Genomic DNA, 18,694 nt, shown 5'->3' with positions numbered 1-18,694 from the left:
GTCATTATCACGCGTGAAAATATAATTCCCCATATTATTCACACTTTTGGATATATGTGATTTTAATGTGTTCATGTAAACCTTGTCGTCAATAATTCCACCATAAAACACAGACGTTTCCCATTTGTATTCATGCAGCCCAGGTAAGTACTGAATCTCCTCATTGTTGATTATGAATCACCTCGAAGGGAATGATCTATTGATACGTAATCAGCATGGTTTCAGAAAAACATCGTTCTTGTGCAATGCAGCTAGCTCTTTATTTGCACGAAGTAATGGCCGCTATCGACAGGCGATCTCAAGTTGATTCCGTATTGCTAGATTTCAGGAAAGCTTTTGACACCGTTCCTCACCAGCGACTTCTAATCAAGCTGCGGGGCTATGGGGTATCGTCTCAGTTGTGCGACTGGATTCGTGATTTCCTGTCAGGAAGGTCGCAGTTCGTAGTAATAGACGGCAAATCATCGAGTAAAACTGAAGTGATATCAGGTGTACCTTAGGGAAGCGTCCTGGGACCTCTGCTGTTTCTGATCTATATAAATGACCTGGGTGACAATCTGAGCAGTTCTCTTAGGTTGTTCGCAGATGATGCTGTAATTTACCGTCTAGTAAGGTCATCCGAAGACCACTATCAGTTGCAAAGCGATTTAAAGATTGCTGTATGGTGTGTCAGGTGGCAGTTGACGCTAAATAACGAAAAGTGTGAGGTTATCCACATGAGTTCCAAAAGAAATCCGTTGTAATTCGATTAATCGATAAATAGTACAATTCTCAAAGCTGTCAATTCAACTAAGTACCTGGGTGTTAAAATTACGAACAACTTCAGTTGGAAAGACAACAGAGATAATATTGTGGGGAAGGCGATCCAAAGGTTGCGTTCCATTGGCAGGACACTTAGAAGATGCAACAAGTCCACTAAAGAGACAGCTTACACTACACTCATTCGTCCTCTGTTAGAATACAGGGTGATTAAAAAAGAATACCACAACTTTAGGAATTTAAAACTCTGCAACGACAAAAGGCAGAGCTAAGCACTATCTGTCGGCGAATTAAGGGAGCTATAAAGTTTCATTTAGTTGTACATTTGTTCGCTTGAGGCGCTGTTGACTAGGCGTCAGCGTCAGTTGCTGCTAAGATGGCGACCGCTCAACAGAAAGCTTTTTGTGTTATTGAGTACGGCAGAGAATTGGCTGTTAGAGAATTGGCTGTTCCCTCAGCTCGAACAAGAAGCACAACAATTCATATTTCAGCAGGATGGAGCGCCACCACATTGGCACTTATCTGTCCGTAACGACCTGAACGTCAACTACCCGAGGCGATGGATCTGCCGCCAGGCAGCCCGTGACAGAGCACTTCACCACTGGCCTCCAAGAAGTTCTGATCTTACCCCCTGCAATTTTTTCTTATGGGGGTATGTTAAGGATATGGTGTTTTGGCCTCCTCTCCCAGCCACCATTGATGATTTGAAACGAGAAATAACAGCAGCTATCCAAACTGTTACGCCTGATATGCTACAGAGAGTGTTTAACGAGTTGGAGTATCGGGTTGATATTGCTCGAGTGTCTGGAGGGGGCCATATTGAACATCTCTGAACTTGTTTTTGAGTGAAAAAAAAACCTTCTTAAATACTCTTTGTAATGATGTATAACAGAAGGTTATATTATGTTTCTTTTATTTAATACACATTTTTAAAGTTGTGGTATTCTTTTTGAATCACCCTGTATTGCTGCGCGGTGTTGGATCCTTACCAGGTGGGACTGACGGAGGACATCGAAAGGGTGCAAAAAAGGGCAGCTCGTTTTGTATTATCACGTAATAGGGGAGAGAGTGTGGCAGATATGATACGCAAGTTGGGATGGAAGTTTTTCGTCGGAGCGAGATCTATTTATAAAATTTCAGTCACCAACTTTCTCTTCCGAATGCGAAAATATTTTGTTGAGCCCAAGCTACAAAGGTAGGAATGATCATCAAAATAAAATAAGAGAAATCAGAGCTCGAACAGAAAGGTTTAGGTGTTCGTTTTTACCGCGCGCTTTTCGAGAGTGGAATGCTAGAGAGATAGTATGATTGTGGTTCGATGAACCCTCTGCCAAGCACTTCAAGCACTTAAATGTGAATTGCAGAGTAGTCATGGAGATATAGGTTTAGATGTTTAACGGAGGCTGTTCTGTTTCTTTCTTCAAGTTACAGTTCTTTTTTCTCCACACTGTTATTCGCCCACTTGACTTCTCTACCCTCATCAGTAAATACAACCTTCTTCCAGAAATCAAATCCTTCGGACCAACATTCTCCCGTAAATGCAAGTCGCGTCCTTCTGTTGATTTTACTGATGCATGGTTGTGTACGAGCTAACCGACCTTCCTTGGCTCAGAACTGCAGTAACAAGTTTTGAATTTTCTTCGCTTTTCTAAGTAGATGTCGTTTTTTGTTCTCAGATAAAACTGCAGGACGACTTCTTCGTGACTGGTTTTCGTACGTTTTGTTCTGATTAAAATTGTATATAGTAGTGTTCACTCTACTGGTAGGTTTGTCAATGGTTTCTCCGATTTCTTGGGAGGCTTCTAGTTTTTTAGCAGCCTAGTGCAGGTTTCTCTCTGTTCTTTTGTAGTTTCGCGACGATTTTTACCCACACTCCGTAAATGTCACTCGACAGCTTTGAAAACAGAGAGGGAACTATCCACACAATGGATAAAATACACCTGCATAACAAAAGGGAGAGAGATGTGGTTCACTGTGGTAGCGTACCAGTGAAGTGATTTAATAGACTAATACTTCGTAATACAACGATGAAAAAAAAATTCCCACTTGAAAAGACTACGACGATTTTCTCCCAGTGATTGGATATGCCACAGGGGGGGAGCGGGGAGGGAGGGGATAGTAGACGTACCTGATAACTGTTACGACATCGTCCGCCAACAGATATGACATGGCTACCAGAGGTGTGCCTATCCTTTAATAGGACATGCTCACAGTCAGGAGGTTCAGTGTGGTGCTGACATGTGAGGCAAGTGGGCAACTATGCCACGGAGACGGCCTCGTGCTTCGTACAGCCAAATGAGCGAGTTTCAAAGGGGTCAAATTATGGCCTTGCGAGAGGTGGGATGATCCTTTCAGAGAATTGCCACACAAGTTGGACGTGCTGCGTCAGGTTACAGCGTTGCTGGTATCAGTGGTCGCGTGAACGTTGTCACACCCCTAGACGAGATTCTGGCCGTCCACGCAGCACAGTCACCCACCAGAAATCGTCGTAATGTAAAGGCAACAGTGGCAGATCGTACCGCTACCACAGCACAGATAAGAGGGCTTGTGAGACTAGAAGTGTCAATTCGAACTGTTGCGAACCAGTTATTAACTGTAGGACGCACACCTCTAGCCCCTCTTCCACTCAAGCCACAGCACCAACGTGCGTGGTTCGACTGGTGCCGCCAGAGAATCACTTGGAAGATGGAATGGTGGGTCATGGTCTTTAGCGATGAAAGCAGATTCTACCTGCAAGCAAGTTATGGTAGTTTGCCCTTATGATGTGGACCTGGTGAGCTCTGTCTCGTGGATTCAATTGGGCCAAGAATCACCGACCCCAACCCAGATCTTATGGTCTGGGGCGCCATAAGCTACAACTATCGTTCACCTTAGCTTGGTACATTCAGGATGTTGTTAGGCACACATTTTTGCCGGTCTTACCACAGGACGATAATGTGTTGTTCCAACAGGATAATACTCACCCACACACTGCCTGCAAGACTTGCAGCAGTTTCCCCATCGACAATGATCTGCAGACTTGTGTGGGATATGATGGGACGAGAAGTGCCTCGTGAGACTTGTCGACTAACAAGTCTTACAGAAGTGAACAGGTCGAGCAGGCGTGACATAACGTGGCCCAGTACAGTATTCGCCATCTGTACGTTTGACTGAACGCCAGAGTCAGCGCCTGCATACTCGCCCGTGGAAGCTACACCACGTACTAGTATGGGCGTTCCAGCGTGGATCGATAACATACCTCAGAACCGCTTGTGCTATTGAACTGTAAATGTAATCATTTCGTGTAATCCACATGCACTGCTGCAGCAATAAATCTCGAGTGAATTGGAAATCTCTAAAAGGGTGTACTATATTTTCAGGCAGTGTATTTTTCGATTTTATGGCGTATTTTGTTGTTGTTCTTGTGAGTCGATCGGGATTCGGAAGCAGTTAGTTCAAGCTGCCTGTCACACTTGTGAACTCAAAACGTGGTTAAATATCATATTCCTTCGCTAACAACTGGGATACAACCGATATAGTTCGGACCATAACAGCCGGCCGCAGTGACCGATCGGTTCTAGGCGCTGCAGTCCGGAACCGCGCGACTGCTACGGTCGCAGGTTCGAATCCTGCCTCGGACGTGGATGTGTGTGATATCCTTAGTTAGTTAGGTTTAAGTAGTTCTTATAGGGGACTGATGACCTCAGATGTTAAGTCCCATAGTGGTCAGAGCCATTTGAACCATTTCGGGCCATAACAAAGACGAAAGTCGCTGCAAACAGAAACTCTGTCATCAGTATCCTTTCTGACATTAGAAATTTTATGTTACTTAATGAATAAAATGGTCATTTAAGGTCACAGCGCTCTTATTTTACTTGAATTAGAGGCGTCAAAAGTTTTGTTGCTGGACTGGTATTGGGATTCGTCTCTGCTCTTTTGCAGTATTTGATCCTCTTGGAACGATATAGTTCGGTTATCTAACTGTTTTCCATAAGATTGCGCACTTCTCTAGGTCTCCATGAAAGGCTGTCTCTAGGTTAGAATTCTCGACCAGCGCAAAAATATGTATAGCTTCATTTCAAGCCCTTGATGGTGCACACCGAACTACACTGAAAATTGACCTTAATGTTTAATGTCTATCCAAGTGTTGTCACCAATAGCGGTAGGTGCATAAATCTATATTCGAAGTTAACAAATTTCTCTTCTTCAGAAACGCTTTCCTTGCCATTGGCAGTCTACATTTTATATCCTCTCTACTTCGACCATCATCAGTTATTTTACTTCCTAAATAGCAAAACTCCTTTACTACTTGAAGTGTCTCATTTCCTAATCTAATTCCCTCAGCATCACCCGATTTAATTTGACTACATTCCATTATCCTCGTTTTGCTTTTGTTAATGTTCATCATATATCCTCCTTTCAAGACACTGTCCATTCCGTTCAACTGCTCTTCCAAGTCCTTTGCCGTCTCTGACAGAATTACAATGTCATCGGCGAACCTCAATGTTTTTACTTCGTCTCCATGAATTTTAATACCTACTCCAAATTTTTCTTTTGTTTCCTTTACTGCTTGCTCAATATACAGATTGAATAACATCGGGGAGAGGCTACAACCCTGTCTCACTCCTTTCCCAACCACTGCTTCCCTTTCATGGCCCTCGACTCTTATTACTGCCATCTGGTTTCTGTACAAATTATAAATAGCCTTTCGCTCCCTGTATTTTACCCCTGCCACCTTTAGAATTTGAAAAAGAGTATTCCAGTCAACATTGTCAAAAGCTTTCTCTAAGTCTACGAATGCTAGAAACGTAGGTTTGCCTTTTCTTAATCTTTCTTCTAAGATAAGTCGTAAGGTCAGTATTGCCTCACGTGTTCCAACATTTCTACGGAATCCAAACTGATCTTCCCCGAGGTCTGCATCTACCAGTTTTTCCATTCGTCTGTAAAGAATTCGCGTTAGTATTTTGCAGCCGTGGTTTATTAAACTGATAGTTCGGTAATTTTCACATCTGTCAGCACCTGCTTTCTTTGGGATTGGAATTATTATATTCTTCTTGAAGTCTGAGGGTATTTCGCCTGTCTCATACATCTTGCTCACCAGCTGGTAGAGTTTTGTCATTACTGGCTCTCCCAAGGCCGTCAGTAGTTCTAATGGAATGTTGTCTACTCCGGGGGCCTTGTTTCGACTGAGGTCTTTCAGTGCTCTGTCAAACTCTTCACGCAGTATCGTATCTCCCATTTCGTCTTCATCTACATCCTCTTCTATTTCCATAATATTGTCCTCAAGTACATCGCCCTTGTATAAACCTTCTATATACTCCTTCCACCTTTCTGCCTTCCCTTCTTTGCTTAGAACTGGGCTGCCATCTGAGCTCTTGATATTCATACACGTGGTTCTCTTCTCTCCAAAGGTCTCTTTAATTTTCCTGTAGGCAGTATCTATCTTACCCCTAGTGAGATAAGCTTCTACATCCTTACATTTGTCCTCTAGCCATCCCTGTTTAGCCATTTTGCACTTCCTGTCGATCTCATTTTTGAGACGTTTGTATTCCTTTTTGCCTGCTTCATTTACTGCATTTTTATATTTTCTCCTTTCATCAATTAAATTCAATATTTCTTCTGTTACCCAAGGATTTCTAGCAGCCCTCGTCTTTGTACCTACTTTATCCTCTGCTGCCTTCACTACTACATCCCTCAGAGCTACCCATTCTTCTTCTACTGTATTTCTTTCCCCTATTCCTGTCAATTGTTCCCTTATGCTCTCCCTGAAACTCTGTACAACCTCTGGTTCTTTCAGTTTATCCAGGTCCCATCTCCTTAATTTCCCACATTTTTGCAGTTTCTTCAGTTTTAATCTACAGGTCATAACCAATAGATTGTGGTCAGAGTCCACATCTGCCCCTGGAAATGTCTTACAACTTAAAACCTGGTTCCTAAATCTCTGTCTTACCATTATATAATCTATCTGATACCTTTTAGTATCTCCAGGGTTCTTCCACGTATATAACCTTCTTTCGTGATTCTTAAACCAAGTGTTAGCTATGATTAAGTTGTGCTCTGTGCAAAATTCTACTAGGCGGCTTCCTCTTTCATTTCTTAGCCCCAATCCATATTCACCTACTATGTTTCCTTCTCTCCCTTTTCCTACACTCGAATTCCAGTCACCCATTACTATTAAATTTTCGTCTCCCTTCACTATCTGAATAATTTCTTTTATTTCATCGTACATTTCTTCAATTTCTTCATCATCTGCAGAGCTAGTTGGCATATAAACTTGTACTACTGTAGTAGGTGTGGGCTTCGTATCTATCTTGGCCACAATAATGCGTTCACTATGCTGTTTGTAGTAGCTTACCCGCATTCCTATTTTCCTATTCATTATTAAACCTACTCCTGCATTACCCCTATTTGATTTTGTGTTTATAACCCTGTAGTCACCTGACCAGAAGTCTTGTTCCTCCTGCCACCGAACTTCACTAATTCCCACTATATCTAACTTTAACCTATCCATTTCCCTTTTTAAATTTTCTAACCTACCTGCCCGATTAAGGGATCTGACATTCCACGCTCCGATCCGTAGAACGCCAGTTTTCTTTCTCCTGATAACGACATCCTCCTGAGTAGTCCCCGCCCGGAGATCCGAATGGGGGACTATTTTACCTCCGGAATATTTTACCCAAGAGGATGCCATCATCATTTAATCATACAGTAAAGCTGCATGTCCTCGGGAAAAATTACGGCTGTAGTTTCCCCTTGCTTTCAGCCGTTCGCAGTACCAGCACAGCAAAGCCGTTTTGGTTAATGTTGCAAGGCCAGATCAGTCAATCATCCAGACTGTTGCCCCTGCAACTACTGAAAAGGCTGCTGCCCCTCTTCAGGAACCACACGTTTGTCTGGCCTCTCAACAGATACCCCTCCGTTGTGGTTGCACCTACGGTACGGCCATCTGTATCGCTGAGGCACGCAAGCCTCCCCACCAACGGCAAGGTCCATGGTTAACAATCCGATTACGTGCTGGGCTAGAATCCCCGCCACAAAAATTTACATCATGGGATTTGAATTTTAAACACGTGGACATTTTTTTACCCTTGAATGAAAGTATATTAGATGTCTATCATGGTTAGTTGACAAGGAAATAAGGATGATGATAGGATTTCAGGTTCAGTGCAAAAATTATCATTTACTTTCAAGTTCAGATTTGCTAAATGGTACTGGTGAAAACTTCGATATTTCATGTCTCTTTATATTTAGTCAGCCATGACGATCGTTTCCGTAGTGGGGTCTCGATCAGGCATGTAGTAGTTGGCAATGGCAATGGCTATAGGTGCTGAGTTTCAATTTACATTCCGTACAAAAAAGTTTGCCGGGTCATGTGAGGCCGAAACATGTGCAGAAATATTGTGCGTGAGTTATGTGTACAGTGAAATTACTGGTGATACTCTGTTAATGTTGAGATAATCCATAGAGCACTTGCAACTGTTAATCACTTTCTTCTCAACTGGCAACTGTGTTAGTTCAACAACCAGTTTATGCAAATCAGTCGATAAAAGGAACGAAGTTTATCTGCGTGGAAAAACTTTTTAGAAAGCAAAAATACTGTGAACTGTCACAGAATTTTTGGAGGCTAGCTATTGTCTCGAAATCTCCATTTCTTAAAAATATTTAATTCTGCCTCAGGATTAGTGAATGATTTACGTAACAGCTTCTAATCTGTGGTAATGTTTTTGAAATGTCATGTATTGTAATAAAGTTGGGTTTACAAGAGTTAAGGAGATTCTCGTCTCTGATAACATGTTCCGTAGTATTTAAAATATATTTGTGTTATTTTACATCTGGACTGATTGCCATAAAGAACACTATTTACTACTTCTGCCACATGTAGATTTTTGTGCTGATAAGTACCCAATAAAATGTAAGGGAAACAATGATCCTAATTTCCAAGAATAAGAAGCAGTTGTGATGATCTACATGACTCCAATCCAAGACACGCTAAAAAGCGGCTGAATAGATTACCAGATACAACGAACACTAACGAACAAAATGCAACAAGAAAAAGAGAAAACAGATTATATGTAACGACATTTTACTGCAGCATGCTCGGACAATTCTGCTGAATTGCTAGCACGTGTGCAGCCCTCGTTCCATACCAGACTGGAAGCCTGTTTTGCCACTGCCACTGGTTATTTTGAACACTATCTATGACGGTCAATTTCTCGTTACTGGTTCGAATCTTCATACCTAGTGTATGCACTAGTGTTGTTCTTTAGCGCGTGCTACAGCAGGTATTCTACAAGTGTCAGTGTGGGAACTTTTCAAAGTGCTGTATCTCGTAAACGTCTCGCACTAGGATCCTGCGACAAACACCACTGACATTCTAACTTATTCTACTTTTAGTATGTTAATGTCAACAGGCATTGTTCGATTTAAAAAAATTATGTTTTCACAAAAAATGCACTTCCTAGGTATTATTACAATCTGTTGACTGGCTTAGAATACGAGTCCTTGACCATCAGTGTAATGTGTGAAAACCGTACGTGAGTAACACATTCCATTTCTTCAATGTTTTAGGTGACTTACACTGTTGGCCCCAATAACCTCTTCTGCGTTAATGCAGACATATGCTCGAATCATGCTGGAATCACCAGACGCTGCAACCATAGAGGCTTAATGCGACAGGACATTATCCCAGCAGTGTGAGAAAACCGCTCGTGAGAAACGGTAAATCCGGGTTCGAGTACCGGTACGGAACAAATTTTTAACTTTCCTCAAATATTTATTTCAATGCCTCTGGCAGTCCGTTGTCTGTCTGTCTTTTCTTCGATTCAGCATCTGATTTACCTCGACAACATTCCACTAGTCTTTTTTATTTCTCTTAATGTTGATCATGTAACCTCTTTTCAACACACTATCCATTCCGTTCAACTGCTCTTCCAATTTATTTGCCGTCTCTGACAGAATTAGCGCAAACCTTAAAGTTTTTATTTCGTCTCCCTGAACTTTTACACCTTTTCCTAATTTATCATTGGTTTCCTTTACCTCTTGCAGTTCGACAAGTAATACAAAACATTTTTCTGAAAGCAGGTTGGTTTTATTCAGGATCCCATTGCACCACATTATTCCCCACTCATTTGGCTACAAAAACCAATTTTTCAACATAATCTCCGTTCAGTGCTACGGCGGACGCCACTTTATTTGGACAGCTTGTATGTTCGCATCGTGCCACTCTACTGGTCTAGGTCGGAGCCAACATTTTGCTGCATCAGTAACCTCCCCATCATCCCCGTACCACTTCCCGAAAAATGCATACTTCATTGAGCCAAACAGATGGAAGTCGGAAGTAAGAGATCGGGACTGCAGGGTGGATGAAGAAGAACATTCCAACGAAGTATGTGAGCCCCTCTCGGGTACACAGACTCGTACGAGGTCTTGCGTCGTCATGGAGAAGGAGAAGTTCGTTTGCGTTTTGTAGCGTCGAACACGCTGAAGTCGTTTCTACAGTTTCCTGACGGTAGCGCAATACACTTCAGAGTTGATTGTTGCACCACGAGGGAGGAAATCAAACAGAATAACCCCTTCAATGTCCCAGCAGACCGTAGCAAAGACCTTACCGGAGTACTGCTCGAGCGTTTGGGATCCCTAGCAGGTCGGATTTAGGGAGGACGTAGAAGCATTTCAGAGGTGGGCTGTTAGATTTGTTACTGGTAGGTTTGTTACGTAAATGCTTCAGGAACTCGGGTGGGAGTCTCTAGAGGTAAGGAGGCGTTCTTTTCGTAAATCGCTACTGAGGAAATTTAGAGAACAGCATTTGAGGTTGACTGGTGTACAATTTTACTGCCGCCAACTTATATTTCGCGGAAAGACCACAAAGATATAAGAGATTAGAGCTCGTACAGAGGCATATAGGCAGTCATTTTTCCCACGTTCTGTTTGGGAGTGGAACAGGGAAAGAAGATGCTAGTTGTGGTACGAGGTACCCTCCACCACGCACCATATGGTGGATTGCGGAGTATGTGCGTATATGTAGCTGTAGATGAGTGTGCGGATTTGAACTTTTTCTTCTTCGTAGGAGAATTGGTGTGGTGCCACTCCATGGCAAGCCGTATTGTTTCCTGTTCGAAGTATTGAATCCGTCTTTCATCGCCCGTAACGATCTTTTTAAAAAAAAAAAAAAAAAAAAAAAAAAAAAAAAAAAAAAAAAAAAAAGTGATTATCAGCTTCGTAACGCGCAATTAATTCCGCTCTTTATCGCCCGCTGTTAGGCGGCGAAGAACCCAGTTAGCAGACACCTTTGAATACCCAACTGGCTGGGGTGTGTGTCAGCACTAGCAACAGAGACTCCAGTTGCGCAGCGAAGTGTTTGCTTGTCATCCGTGATCACCTCGAGTGAGCGTGTCCGCACGTTCCAACATTACAACAGTCACAGCTGTGAGCAGCCTGCCGGCACACACAGATCGGACAGGTTTGCGCTGTCTTGTTGCGATGATGAAAGAGGCCTCGATCAACGACTCATCATGCTTTGCTCGCTGTCAGGTGTTCGTAGACGTTCTGCAAGAACTTGAATGTCTACGATGTTCTGGTTTTCCGCCAAAAGAAACTCACTAACAGTTCTCTGCATGGAATGGACCTCCGTTACAGATGTCATTTTGAAGGCTACGTATAGAGCTGCCATCTACTGGTACTTCATGAAACTGTAGGGGCTGAAGCGGGAATATTCCAAGAAGTCGCACAACAAATCCAGAATTTTTTCAAGCGAAATTAGCCGAGAAAGAAATGCGTTGCATTATTTATTCAACGGACCTCGTAACTGGATAAGAAACCAAACAAAATTCAGTAACACCGTAACGAGCAACCGGAGACCATGGGTCGCTGAGACCAGAATACTGAGAAGATATCCCTGGGCAACGTTTGAAAGTTTGTTAAGTGGACTTGCCGCTCATCCTGCATATATCTATTAAGAAAGTGCTTGGAAAATTCCAAGACCCATCTTTCAGCGTAGAACACGCGAATTTTCCTCGCCGCTTACGTATGTGTGCCGTGAAAATCGTGGAGATAAAATCAGGGAAATAACACTAGAGTAAGGACAGTCATTGTTCCCACAGTACATCTGTAAACTGATGTTTTTTTTGTTTTTGTCATCAGTTGAAATGTCCCCTTAGAAAAATTGTACAAGACTGTGCTTAAACTGACACACAATATTTTTAGCGTAACGCAATCTGACTTCCAAAAATACCTACGAAAGAATGGCCCTGACTAACATTAACCTGTACGTTTCACAAATCACTTACCTCACAAAAATCTTCGTTACTCAAGCTATTGCAATACAGCGAGCGCCACTACTTCCAGCTAAATAAAAGATTCAAACTACGGAAGGCACTAACTACTGACAGGCATAGTAAGCAAATGAAAGATTTTAATACAGAACAAACAATGTGTTTACCTTAAATGTCAAAATATATATAGCAGTTCATGACATCCAGTCTTACAAATTTCAAAACTCCGCCATCTCTTTCCCCACGTCCACCGCTGCTGGCGGCTCACCTCCAACTGCGCAACGCTACGCGCTGTTAGCATCCAGCTGCCGCTGCCCAACACTACAATGGCAGATAACAATGCAAACCAGCCACAGACTGCACACGGCACAGCCAGTGATTTTCATACAGAGCGCTACGTGGCGGCGGCGTTACCAATAAAAAAACCTAAACAGCCTACTTACACAGTCTACTGACTGGTTTGATGTGGCCTGCCACGAATTCCTTTCCTGTGCTAACCTCTTCATCTCAGAGTAGCACTTGCAACCTACGTCCTCAATTATTTGCTTGACGTATTCCAATCTCTGTCTTCCTCTACAGTTTTTGCCCTCTACAGCTCCCTCTAGTACCATGGAAGTCATTCCCTCATGTCTTAGTAGATGTCCTATCATTCTGTCCCTTCTCCTTATCAGTGTTTTCCACATATTCCTTTCCTCTCCGATCCTGCGTAGAACCTCCTCATTCCTTATCTTATCAGTCCAACTAATTTTCAACATCCGTCTATAGCACATCTCAAATGCTTCGATTCTCTTCTGTTCCGATTATCCCACAGTCCATGTTTCACTACCATACAATGCTGTACTTCAGACGTACATCCTCAGAAATTTCTTCCTCAAATTAAGGGGGTAGCAGGCTTTAATATGACATGCTACACGAATTATCCTCTGCCACGAAGTTTACAGTGGTTCGCATAGAAGAGGATATAGGCGTCTAAGGAAGGCTAGGTCAAGCATATTCACTTGTAAGTTTTTTTTCTCAGTTGGCAGCACTAGCTTGCCATGGTAGCAGTGTGTAGTGACATAAGACGTGACATTCGCTGTTGCTCCTCAAATCTTTCTTGGAATTCAGGTAAGAGAGTATTTTTGTTAGGACTGAAATCAATGTACACAGCTCGTAATTTAAGTGGTTTTTCATCATACAATCACTGTAGTTAATTTATTGCATTACCTGTTATGTTTCCATGGAAATGTTCAATTGAATATGTGGTAGAAGCAGTCTGTATGTGACATGGTTGAATCTAGCTGTAGATTTGCACTCTCTTGAGATTTCTGCCGGTGTACTCACCACTCCACACGTCCCGTCAGTCCAAAGAATTTCGAGAGTGGGTTAGCGAGAAATAGAGAAACGTTAAGGTTGTGGTATTAACGCTGGACGTGTTCTACATTGTCTCTTCCCACTTGAATACAATGCACAGAAGGTTAGTAAAACCATGTGAAAATGTCAGAAAATTCCTTCTTTGGCATGGTCAACTCACGCGTCACATTGGCTTGACTGTCGCTTATGTCTTCAAAGCGTTGACCCTTGATATGAATTTCTGCAGTTTGATATATTGTGTTAGGTTCTTTTTAATAATACCAGATCTCGTCAACCATGATGATTAATTCCGGAACAGAATTATTCGCGTTTTTCTTTCCAACTAAGTCGCGCCAGTTGTTCACGAGTCGTTTTTTTTTTCTTGTTCGGAAGTCAAACTGTTCGGGACAAACTCTGCATACACTTTTCGCTTCTTCCAAATATTTAGGAGATTTTCTCGAACACTTGATTTAGAGATGTTGCTCCATTGCGAGTTGTGACACTACAGCACTGACACCATTGTCGCACGATGTCTACGTAACGCTGCTTGTTTATATCTGACTGGTCGAATGCACACCTGTTGTTTACAGGTGTTGGTTCACTTTACTACGCTAACTTCGCTTATACGCCATGAATAAAGTAAGTCTCGAAACCTTTTCGACGGGCGTGTTCTCTCAAGCTGTAAGTGTTCGAGCTTTCCCTAGATCATAACTTTATGAATGAACAGCCAGAACAGTTTCTGTTTTATTTTCTTTGAGGGAATAAACACATTAACCATGCCTTAGCTTGGGATTAGAAAAGACATTGAGCCTGGAAGCTTAAAATTACTTTCCTTTTCAATGCGAAGTCTATATATTTTTATACGCTACTTAGACTATTTAACCATCCAAGTGTTCGTCCATTTGTCATTTCAGCAATGGAAAAAGGTACATAACTTCCGAGAGAAAACTGTTCGTTGCAGAAGATATGGCTAATGCATTGAAGATGATAGCAGAGGGGGGCTGAAGTTTTCGGGAAACTGGCCTTCAATTGGGAAGGCAACAGTGCACAAGAAATTGAAATATGTGAGCAGCCCTCGCTTTAATTAAAGACTTTTTAAAATGTAGTACGTCCACTAAAATCCAGTTCTTTACAAGTTATTTTATTTAATTGTTTCTTTAATAGGCATGAGATCCGACTTCATTACTTTGTTTTTATCGCGTTTTTCCAGCTAGCAATAAAATGAGCCAGAGGCATATAAAAGATTTTTACAAGCAGTTTGTTGGAATAAGCAGAATAACCACAAATCACTAACGGAGCTGTTATTTTAGTATGCAGAGAGAAAAAGAATCGCTTACCCTTTCGTAAGAGGAAAAAAGGGTTGCATCCTATATTTTATTAAACTTATATTGAGAATATCTGTATAGCATAATCTTGGATGGGCTGTCAGTTTCAATGATCTTCATTCAGAAATATATTCCAGGAACTAGAAAATATTATACGCAACCACTTCTGTTCTCCTCACCATATAAACAAAATAGATTAAATAGATATTTACACATTTCCAAAGTCCTCTACTTTAGTTTATACTCAGAATGGGAAGAGAGCTGTTTGTGAAGTTTCTTCTGAAAACCGGGGTGAAAAACACCACTTAAGTTTCCTTTATGAATGCAACTCGTTTTCTGGTTCCACTAGTAACGATTTTTTGTCTAAAACGGAACTCTGATGTGTACAAAAGTGAGCGGTCTGAAACGTTTGCATTTATTTCTAAGTCTGACTGTGTAGACAATAATTTATTAGTGCAGTGGGTACTGTATTATCAGAAAGACATGGAATCATCATGTGAGGATCTAGTGTAGTCTGTAATGGATGAACATAGTCCTAATGCGTCCTAGAGACAGCAGAGTTAAGTTGTGGACACTGCATAACCACGCTGCTACATATCTAGCAAATAATTGAGGACTTTGGATGTAAGTGCTACTCTGAGATGAAGACGTGGACGAGAGGAAGTGGACTGGAGAAGCAGAAATAATAATAATAATTATATTTGTAATTGTGACGCTACTGGCCGTCTTTTTTTGTCTTTATTATTATTTAAACCCCCGTGTCCCATATGGAGGGGGAGGGGGATGGACTGTCGGCGGTACAGGCAACCCTTTCTTCAGCCAGTGGACAATAAAATAGCAAAGAAGATGGAAAAAAGATACAGATTGCGGAGATCTAAATACACTGATTTTAAAACTTTTTTAAGGTGAAAGGTAAAATGGAAAAATTCACATATGCGGAGGATGACCTTTGCACAAGTAGTTAAAAACAGTAACAATAAAAGGTAAAATGAAACACGATAAGTGCACATTTAAACATGTTACCAAGACACTGATATGTAAAAGTAGTACTTTGCTGTCACTATAAATTGTAAAGACCTACCTCGGGATACGGAGTTGTTGAAAAGGAAGTATTTGACAGTGAAGAGGCTAGGAATGCTAGGAATGTTGTGGTATAAGAATGGAAGCCTGGTGCATTGCAGTGATGGTATAGGAGTGGATGTCGGGACAGAAGAGGGAGTGGAGTAAAGGGAGTAATTGGAGAGACTAATAATTGTTGTGAAAAGGGGGATTGAGAAAGAAAGGCAGAAGGGGGAAAAAAGGCAGTAAGGATATGTGGCGGTAGGGAAGGGGGAAGGGAACCTGTAGCTGGTAGGAGAGGTAAATGTCGGGGCGGATTTAATAATCTGGGAGGGGGACTTGGTTGAATTTTCTTTGGGAGAGCATATGGAGTGTGCGAAAGTGGAAAGTTGATGGGATGTTTTGGTAAAGACGCGGGAAGAGCGCTTCATTAAGCCCCCTTTACACCGAAGCGAACGCGCATCAGCGAATTCTCTGTGGTGTAAAGGCTTGGGAAGTGGCTTTTGATCGTGCGCGGGTCGCATTCGCAAGTGTACGGTTGTGGTGCGCTAGTTTTCGGTATTAGAGCAAACGATCAAAGGAAGTTCGTGTCCTCTTCACCTCGGCTCTAGCTTTAGTCATTGGCACAGTGCACTCTCTTTGCCGCAGTATACTGTCTTTATTGGTGTTATTGATTGTAATAATTCTCCGTGGTGAAGAAGTGGGCCGATGAAAGCGTAATTGTGTTGATAAAAGAGTGCAAATCCTAAGGTGGGACGCTAAGAATCCACAGCATAAAATGCTCAACATAAAAACAATGCTTCGCAAGAAATTTCCGACGACCTGGCGATGCCATTAGAGGAAGTTAAGAGGAAAGTGAATTTAATACTATCTTTTCTGCAGGCGTGAATGGGCTAAACAACGTAAAAACTCAGGAATGGGAACAGTCAAGAAATATAACTGCGAGTGGTTTGCCTTCAGACCGCTGTGATATGATACACTCCTCTTCGATTCCGCATCTACAGATACGGATAATGTGGTGCACACACGTTCTGGTATCTCTTTCTCCTGTTTGTTTCGTTTACTTCTTTATTTGTTTCATGTAATTGGTATAAGAGAAATAAATGTCATCAAAATAAACAGATAACGTAAACTGATGCAAAATATCTCGTGGCTTACATTTATGGTATCTGTGTTAACGTCACATTTCACTTATTATTTTAGGAAATTTAAATACTGTAACAGAATTAACTGAAACCGTTTTCCCTCCGATGAAGATGTGGTTGGTCTTTCGTATATTTTTATATTATATTACTTATTTTTAACTGCTGCACTTCCCTCGCATTTACCTTTATAAAATCCAAAGGTGTTTTGCATGTGGCACTACATACTTTAGGAATTATTTGGGAAACAGATGCGGTTGCTATACGAAATAGATATCTGAGGCTGGTGTAACTGTCATCTGTTGCAAAGAGTCGCAACGTTCGTTCTGGCCTGTCTTCTGTTGGTATGCATCATCGATAATTTATGTCTTGCTTTGAAATCTTCGGCCCAACTGCTGCCACAAGAAGGCGAAAATCTTCCCATCGACATGCGGGTGTAGTATTGGAATAACGCAATGGATGGCTCCAGTTGCAAATCACCAATCAGAGACAGTGGCGTGGCGATCTGGCGCCCTGGGTACGACACTTCATCATTGGCTACCCCCCTCCCTCTCCCCCCGGACCACCTGTACGCCACTCATCAGAAACCGGAATTTCATCACTTCTTTCACGCCTGCGCAGGAATTGAGACACCCACATTCTTCAGTGGCCACACCGTTTCGCTTTGATGACCAACAGCGTGTTCGTTACGCAAATTAAACCAGGTTGGACGTTTGTTTTCTCCATCAGTTAAGCAACTTTACCGGGATAACGTTATAACATTTCAGAGCCAAAAAGCGAAACACATTGTGTGCCTTCTCTTCCGTTCGCTTTGCTATAAATACTTACTCGCAGGTACAAGTCAATGACGGTGCACACAAGGGAACCCCCTGTGCACTGCTCCCGAATGCGCTTTCGCTTGTGTTTGCTTCGGTGTAAATAGGCTTCAATGTAAATGGCACTCCTAAATGTCCATAGGCCCCTTGGCCTCAGTCTTCGTTAGTCACTGTCCTCACCCATCCACCCCCTTCCCTGCTCCCATTCCAGCACCACGCAGCTGTCATTCCATCACCACACCCAGACTTTTTATTTTTTTCCTTTTCCGCAACTTGCCCCCCTCATTCCCCACTTATCCCCAGCCCACTATCCAAACTGGAGCACTTCACTGTCCGCCATACCCCCTCCCATACTGTCCCTCCCCCTCCCCACCCCAGACTCCTCCTGACACCCACCCTGTCGCCATCCTGTCATGCACTGGTTCTGCTGCTCGCGCTGTGGTTTCAGTTGTCTGTGACTGCAATTGTGTGTGTGAGTTGCAACTTTCCTTCTCATAATTTAGTTATGTTCCATCCTGGATTTTCCACTGTTTGAATAATAAAACTTGGTGCAAGTATATAAGGACACCCCGAGATCAGCTTGAAAATGAGAGATCCGAAACGAGAACAGCTGTTACAGCTAGATATAACATTGACATAGCAGTGGTCCAGAAAACCTGTCTTGCTGAAGGAGGTCAGCTGAATGAGCTAAGTGGAGGAACGGCATTTTCTGAAAGTGAAAAGCTACCTGTGAGCAACGGATACACCGAGTGGGCGTTTTGCTGTCAACAACAAGCTTCTGGCGGACCTGTCGGAGACTCCAAATGGGTCCAATGAATGCCATAACGTTAAGACTTCGACTGAACTGGAACCAGCAAGCCACAGTGATCAGCGTAATCACCCTCACCCAGATTTTGATGATGATAGCAAAGAAAATTCTATTCAGATCTGGGTGATATCGTGTCAAGTATCAGTAACCAAGACAAAAAAAACCTTAATTGGCATTTTAAGGATAACAAAAAGTGGAATGGTGT

Source organism: Schistocerca gregaria, chromosome 2 (assembly GCF_023897955.1).
Source record: "Schistocerca gregaria isolate iqSchGreg1 chromosome 2, iqSchGreg1.2, whole genome shotgun sequence".
Lineage (NCBI taxonomy): Eukaryota > Metazoa > Arthropoda > Insecta > Orthoptera > Acrididae > Schistocerca > Schistocerca gregaria.
The sequence above is the reverse complement of the archived record's forward strand: the minus strand, read 5'-3'. Positions refer to the sequence as shown.